The sequence below is a fragment of the Cebus imitator genome, unplaced genomic scaffold (assembly GCF_001604975.1).
Source record: "Cebus imitator isolate Cc_AM_T3 unplaced genomic scaffold, Cebus_imitator-1.0 Scaffold12, whole genome shotgun sequence".
Taxonomy (NCBI): Eukaryota; Metazoa; Chordata; class Mammalia; order Primates; family Cebidae; genus Cebus; species Cebus imitator.
The window spans coordinates 10,267,158-10,274,717 of record NW_016107327.1 but is presented as its reverse complement, the minus strand read 5'-3'; the positions used below and the strand labels follow the sequence as shown (position 1 = coordinate 10,274,717).

The following is a 7,560-nucleotide window of genomic DNA, read 5'->3' as shown; positions in this document are numbered from 1 at the left end:
TTTGAGACGGAGTCTTGCTATGTTGCCAGGCTGGAGTACAGTGGCATGACCTCGGCTCACTGCAACCTCTGCCTCCCAGCGAGTTGCCAGGCTGGAGTACAGTGGCATGACCTCGGCTCACTGCAACCTCTGCCTCCCTCTGCCTTCAAGCGACTCCCCTGCCTAGCTGAGGTAATGTTTTTATGAAAAAAAGATTTAAAAATATTGGTCACTTGAGATATGAGGGCTGGGGGCTTAAACTGAAAAACAACTAATTGGCCGGGCATGGTGGCTCACGCCTGTAATCCCAACACTTTGGGTGGCCGAAGCAGGTGGATCATCTGAGGTCAGAAGTTCAAGACCAGCCTGGCCAACATGGTAAAACCCCATCTTTACAAAAATAAAAAAAAATAGCCAGGCATGATGTTGGGTGCCTGTAATCCCAGCTACTCAGGAGACTGAGGTGGGAGAATCACTTGAACCTTGGAGGCAGAGATTGCACTGAGGCAGAGATTGCACTGAGCCAAGATAGCGCAGCCTAGGCGACAGACTGAGACTCCATTTCAAAAATAAATAAATAAAATATTTACTCAGTTACTTCTGGTTTCACTTAACTACTTGCCAATTCAATTTCCATATATTATTCCCTTCAGTTTCAATAACTACATTCATTCTAAACATTCATTTATTTACCTTAAAGCAGTAGTGCTCAAAGTGTAGTATGGGGACTCTCAGAATCGCAAAGACCCTTTCAAGGGATTCCTGAGATCAAAATCATACGAGAGTAAAAGATTAAAAGTACACAACAAAGCAATGAATTCTAATGCAACAGAATATAAAACATATGTTGACATGGTTTCAGATTCCACATTGCACTAACCTTTAAGAAATTACCACTTATCAAGTTTTGTTGCAGAATCAAAGAGTATCACAACTATCTGAAAAAGTTAAGATACCCTGCCCAACATACTGGTCATAAACTTCAACCAGAAACATGGATAGAAACAGACTGATAGTAGAATCCAGCTGTCTTGTATCAGGTCAAACATTAAAATTTACAAAAATGTAGTACTATCACCATTCTTACCCTAAATTTTTTATTTTGGAATAGTTTTTCAATAAAATATTATTTATTAAATATATTAAGCTGAGTGTGCACACCTGTAGTCCCAGATATATGGGAGGCTGAAGCAAGAGGATTACTTCACCCAAAGAATTCAATGCCAGCCTAGGCAACACAGTGAGCATGTTACTGAGCAAAAGAATTTTAATTTAAGCTGAAGTTTAATTATATTCATATGAATTTATATATATGAAATTAATTTCTAATATAGTAACTATCAATAGATATAAATCCATATAAACAAAAGCTACTGGAGTCCTACATAATTTTTTTTTTTTTTGAGGCAGGGACTTGCTCTGCTGCCCAGGCTGGAGAGCAGTGGTGCGATCTTGACTCACCACAACCTCCGCCTCCTAGGTTCAAGTGATTCTCCTGCCTCAGCCTCCCAAGTTGCTGGGACCATAGGTGTGTGCCACCAGGCCCAGCAAATTTCGTGATCCACCCCCCTCAGCCTCCCAAAGAAAGTGCTGGGATTACAAGCGTGAGCCACCGCGCCTGGCCCAGGGTCCTGCATAATTTTTAAGAGTGTAAGGGGATCCTAAGACCAAAAAGTTTGAGAACCACCACATTAAAGTAATACTTAATACCTCCTTTTAATTTACCCTCTGAGTTTTTGAGTGAACCTTACATGTGCTGCCATAAATGCTTAAAGGAAGGTAAAGAGAGCCGAGGATATAAATCTTCCTTCCTTCAAATGCATTGCAATGCAATCAAGCCTAAGATGTATATCCCCCTTCCCCTCATAAAAAGAAAAGACATAATGGCTGGGTTAACAGAATGCTCTATTTGCCAAAAGTAATTACAGTATTATAATACCAAACGTATACAGAAAAAACGGAACCAAAGGATTTTCATTGAATGATGCACAGAAAGATACAAGTGTCGGGGTTACAAAAGGGTTAATCTAGTCTGTAAGTTAATTATCTACAGTAACAATTTTACTAGAGTTGGTTTCTATTACCTAAATTTTAACCACCTTCAATAGAGTATTCCAAGAACTCTATGTGGAACAAAAATCTGCTAATAAAAGTCATGAAAAAATATTTATTACAAAAAAATCTGAACTGTGCAGTGCTGGTACTCTCATTAACAGAATAAATACATGCTCTGCTTTCCTTTTAAACACAAGTTCCCGTTCCAAAAAAAAAAAATAGAATAAATACAATCAGCTCTGCATCATAATGAATTACCAAGCTAAAAAGGACTATCTGGCAAAAGAAGTTAATGGCATTCATTAATTAGGGAACTTTTTTGGTTATTCTGTGAAGCCTAATTTATCAATTTAAATGCCAGCACCTTGCATGGGATGGACATTAAAAAAATTACTTGGCCAGGCATGGTGGCTCACATCTGTAATCCTGGCACTTTGGGAGGCTAAGGCAGGTGGATCACCTGAGGTCAGGAGTTCAAGACCTGCCTGGCCAACACCGTGAAACCCTGTCTCTACTAAAAATACAAAAAATTAGTTGGGTGTGGTGGCAAGCACCTGTAATCCCAGCTACTTGGGAGGCTGAGGTGGGAGAATCACTTGAACCCGGGAGGTGGAAGTTGCAGTGAACTGAGATCGTGCCACTGCATTCCAGCCTGGGCGACAGAGACACCATCTCAAAAAAAAAAAAAATTATTATTATTTGTTCACTACAGAATCATAATATTGAGAAAAGTAAAACAATAGCATATTTTCCTCAGTCAGCAATGATAAAGGAGTTCTAGCTCATAAGCCAGGACAAATTTTGGAACTGTGCTTCCAAAGTCACACATCTGACCCAACAGTCATATTCTACATTCTGCCTTTAGGGAAAAAGTGGCTCTAATACAGTCCTAGTTTCCTCATTTCCTTACGTGCCCTAGGCTTGAAATTTGTGGCTTCCAAATTAAGCACCCTTTTTTTTCTTTTTTTTGAGGAGTCTCGCTCAGTCTCCCAGGCTGGAGTGCAGTGGCCTGATCTCGGCTCACTGCAACTTCCGCCTCCCCGCTTCAAGCGATTCTCCTGCCTCACCCTCCTGAATAGCTTGGATGACGGACGCGTGCCACCACACCTGGCTAATTTTTGTATTTTTAGTAGAGACAGGGTTGTACCGTGTTGGTCAGGCTGGTCTCAAACCCCTTGTCTTGACCTCCCAAAGTGCTGGTATTACTGGAGTGAGCCACTGCACCCGGCCCAAATTAAGCACTTTAAAAAAAACTTCTCATCCTACGCCCATGTCTAATTCCATTGATGTTGAGTTTTTTTGTATTTCAAATTTAAAAAAATAAAACAAATCCATCAGGCACAGTGGCTGAGGCCTGTAATCCCAGCACTTCTAGAGGCTCAGGTGATCACCTGAACCCAGGAGTTCGAGACCAGCCTAGGAAACATGGCGAATCTCTATGTCTACAAAAAATACAAAATTTAGCCTAACATGGTCGCAGACCCCTGTAGTCCCAGTCACTTGGGGAGGTGGAGGTGGGAGGACTGTTTGAGCCCAGGGAGGTCGAGGCTGCAGTGAGCCGTGATTACACCACTGCAATCCAGCCTGGGCGACGGAGGGAGACCCGTCTCAAAATAAAATAACAATTTAAAACTCCATCAGTGTTAGTGTCCTGCAAAAAACAGAAACTAAAGACTTCATCAGGCGACAAAGTGAATACGGCATAGTTCACCACAACCTGGATGTTTTCAACTGAAATCCATGTTTTACCCAGTTTTTTAAAAAATCAGTGTTGGTGGGGTGTCCATCCAACACCTCATTCCACTAAGTAAAGTTTTTGTTTCCTGCAAAGGTTATTTATTGAGATATCATTTGGTAATACAATTTAGATACCCATGTGCCACGATTCCTGGTTAAAGGAACCTCATTGCAGCTAAGACGACAGAAAACAAGGCTCATAGTACTTCTTAAATCCCAAAGTTTGAGCTCCTTCCTCCTGCTCTTCCTCCCTCCCGGGGTACCCGCTGCGTCCCCATCCCCCCAGAAAATAAAGCACACGCCGGGTTTTCGGACGCATAGCTGAGAGGCGGAGGGAGAAGGTAGTCTTCTAATTGATGGACTTGCTATCCCATTCTGCCTATGCAAAATAAACCCCCACAGTAAAATAATCTTGAACCGTGATAAAAATCCAGGACACAATTCCCTTTGGCTCGCCTCTCTCCATCGCTATAAACTTTACTGCGGCCCTCAATGCACTAATTTCTATTCCAGGGCCGCCCTACCTGTGCCGAGACCCCCATCTGCAGCCCGAGTTACTCCATGACCTTGGCCCCGCTCCCCTCCCAAGCTCAAGGCTGTAAACCTAGGACCCCACATTGCGCCCCGCAGACTGCCGAGGCCTCCAGGATCAGGCCAGGTCAGCGGGCTGCGGCGAAGGGCAGCGAGCGACTGCTGGAGAGGCTGGCTGGGAGAAAGCGCTGGGAAGAAAAAACGCCGGGGGCGGAGACCGGGCCCGAGGCTACCTGCCAGGCCAGCGCCGGCGAAGCCCTGGTGATCGCAATGGCTGCACGCCACCTCGGGGCTCCCGGAGCCCTCGCGGCCGTGCTGGGAACTCCGGCCCGGCCCTTCCCTGTCCGCGGCCCTTTATGAACTCCGACCGCCCAGCAAGCAGCGGCAGGTGGTGCGCGGCCGCGAGAGCCGGTTAACTGCCTACCTCAGGCGACGGCGTCTCGGAGCCTGGAACCTCCCGCCTCCCTCCTAGAGGCGCGAAGAGCCGGGACCGAAGCAGTAGGAAGAGGCGTGCGAGGCAACACGCCACGGAGGGTGGAACAGGAAGACGGAGAACCTCCGCTCCCTGGAGAGGCTGGCAAAAGGGAGATGAGGACGCAGGCGGCGGGGACCGTCAGGGACGCTCGCGTACCTTCCTTATGCCTGGCAGAGGGTCCGACTGGAGCCAGCGGATCCCCTCACATCCGGGTATCTGGAGACACTCAGCTGCTTTTGCTGCGGCCGCCGCCTCCCCCGCAACGCAAACACCAAACTTCCGGCGACGACTGCAACGCCTCGCTCGTCAGATGGGAGTTACCTGTGACCGTCTTGGGTGCGCTTGCGCAACGCTCCTCTTCAGCTCTAACCGGCTCAGCTGACGTGCCCAGAAGACGAAGATGGCCGCTACGCTCACTGCGTGTCACGCAGTTTTTCACCCTGGCCCGGATGCCTGGGCGTCGGGGAAAGCAGAGCCAGAGTCCATCCTCAGCGCAGGCGCGGTGGGAGGTCTCGCGCGCGCGCCTCCGCGGGTGGGCACCCGGCGGGGAGGTAGCCGCGCCCCCTAGCGGCGGTCGCTTGTCCTTCCTGGGGTCATCGCTTTGAGCTAAAAACCACCCAGGCCCCCAGCAAGTAGTGGTTTACCTTGGAAATTTGTCGCAACTAGTTGCCCTGTAGGTTTCGGCTGTTTCTATCTGCGATGTCTAATCCAAGTGCCTTTGGTCTTCCATATGAGCCAATGTAAAGAAGGTGGCGGGGGGCCGGGCGCAGTGGCTCTTGCTTTTAATCCCAGCACTTTGGGAGGCCGATGCAGGTGGATCATTGAAGATCAGGAGTTCAAGACCAGCCTGGCCAACTTGGTGAAACTCCATCTCTACTAAAAATACAAAAAAAATTAGCCGGGCAGTAGTGACGTGCGCTTGTAATGCCAGCTACTCGGGAGGCTGAGGTGGGAGAATCCCTTGAGCCTGGGAGGCGGAGGTTGCAGTGAGCTGAGATTGCTGGCCAAGAGAGTGAGACCCTGTCCATGAAAAAAAAAAAAAAAAAAGTGGGGCGGGATCCTTTTCTCCTTCCCTGCACTGCATTGCAGTGCCTACAAAAAATGCAGGGCTTCACCCTCTCCTTGTACACTTCCCTCCTGTGTACCAGAGCGCAAGGGCCATCAGAAATTGTAGAATATTCCACTACATTTTTAGTTAGACTGAGTGTTCAGACAAAGCTTTGGCTCGATCCTGGAGGCCTCTAGAGATAGAAGAGATAGAATCCAGGATTCTATCACTATACTATGATTCCTGGTTCCTACACTTTTTTTTTTTTTTTTGAAACAGGATCTTGCTGTGTAGCCCTGGCTGGTGTGCAATGGCACAATCACAGCTCACTGTAGCCTCGACTTGGGCTCAAGCGATTCCTCCTGCCTCAGCCTCATGAGTAGCTGAGACCAAAAGCCCACAACGCCACCCACGCCAGGCTAATTGTTCTATTTTTTGTTGAGATAAGGTCTCACTGTGTTGCCCAGGCTGGTCTCCAACTCCTGTCCTCAAGCGATCCTCTCTCCTTTGCTTGGCTTCCCAAAGCGCTGGGACTACAGGCCTAAGCCTGCAGCTGCTACCACACTGCTTTTGAGCATATGTTATGTGCAGCTCTTATTTGCGGAATTATGAGGTTGGATAGATACTTGTGGCTTTCGAATGCGAAGAGGTGATCATAAGTGAGTTTCCCCCTTCCTGCCCTCTTTCTTTGAAGCCAAGTACAACCAAAATGTGCTCTAAGTTTGTCAAACCTGAGGTTTTTCTGACAGTTCATCTTCTACAAAATTTTAGTAAGCTGCCTGTCAGTTTGCTCAAGGCGATTTTATGACAAATGAGGCCAGGTGCGGTGGCTCACACCTGTAATCTCAGCACTTTGGGAGGCTGATGTGGGCAGATCAGTTGAGGTCAGGAGTTCAAAACCAACATGGCTAACATGATGAAACCCCATCTTTACTAAAAGCATAAAAATTAGCTGGGTGTGGTGGCAGGTGCCTGTAATCCCAGCTACTGGGGAGGTTGAGGCAGGAGAATTGCTTGAACCCAGGAGGTGGAGGTTGCAGTGAGCCGAGATCACTGCACTCCAACCTAGGTGACAGAGTGAGACTTGTCTCTGGGGAAAAAAAAAAAAAAAAGCTAGTTATTTATCAGTAGATCTGACCTATGTTTCCCTTCATCTTCTGATTGGCAGACAAGTGGTAGGACTTCTTTTAGTTGGATAAACTACTTTGTCTTTAGTAATTCAAATTCTGGCATACAAAGAAACCAAATTTATGAGCTTAATTCTCACAAAATAGGTCTCTGCTTCTGAGTAGTCTGTTCCACTCTATGTGTTATATTGGCCTCAATCAGGAACATAGGAATTCGTGCAAATATCAGTCCATATGAAATCATAGCCCACTGGCCAGGGGCCTAAGCTGTGGCAGCTTCAAGCTCTGCTGCCCCTGGTGTCTGATCCCAGCTGGTGGCCTTAAAAAACAAGAAAAGAGGCCGAGCGCGGTGGCTTACGCCTGTAATCCCAGCACTCTGGGAGGCCGAGGCGGGTGGATCACGAGGTCAACAGAACGAGACCATCCTGGTCAACACGGTGAAACCCCGTCTCTACTACAAATACAAAAAATTAGCTGGGCATGGTGGTGTGTGCCTGTAATCCCAGCTACTCAGGAGGCTGAGGCAGGAGAATTGCCTGAACCCAGGAGGCAGAGGTTGCGGTGAGCCGAGATCGCGCCATTGCACTCCAGCCTGGGTAACAAGAGCG

At 47.3% G+C, this 7,560-nt stretch overlaps 1 protein-coding gene across 1 annotated transcript in view; it reads right to left on the bottom strand.

Moving 5' to 3' along the window:
• ESCO1 (establishment of sister chromatid cohesion N-acetyltransferase 1) overlaps positions 1–5,063 on the bottom strand; it is a 75,727-nt gene extending 70,664 nt beyond the window's left edge. The window contains 1 exon segment of the mRNA XM_017498870.2: positions 4,934–5,063. The gene's annotated coding sequence lies outside the window, so the exon portion shown is untranslated.
• Between the last annotated feature and the right edge of the window lie 2,497 nt (positions 5,064–7,560).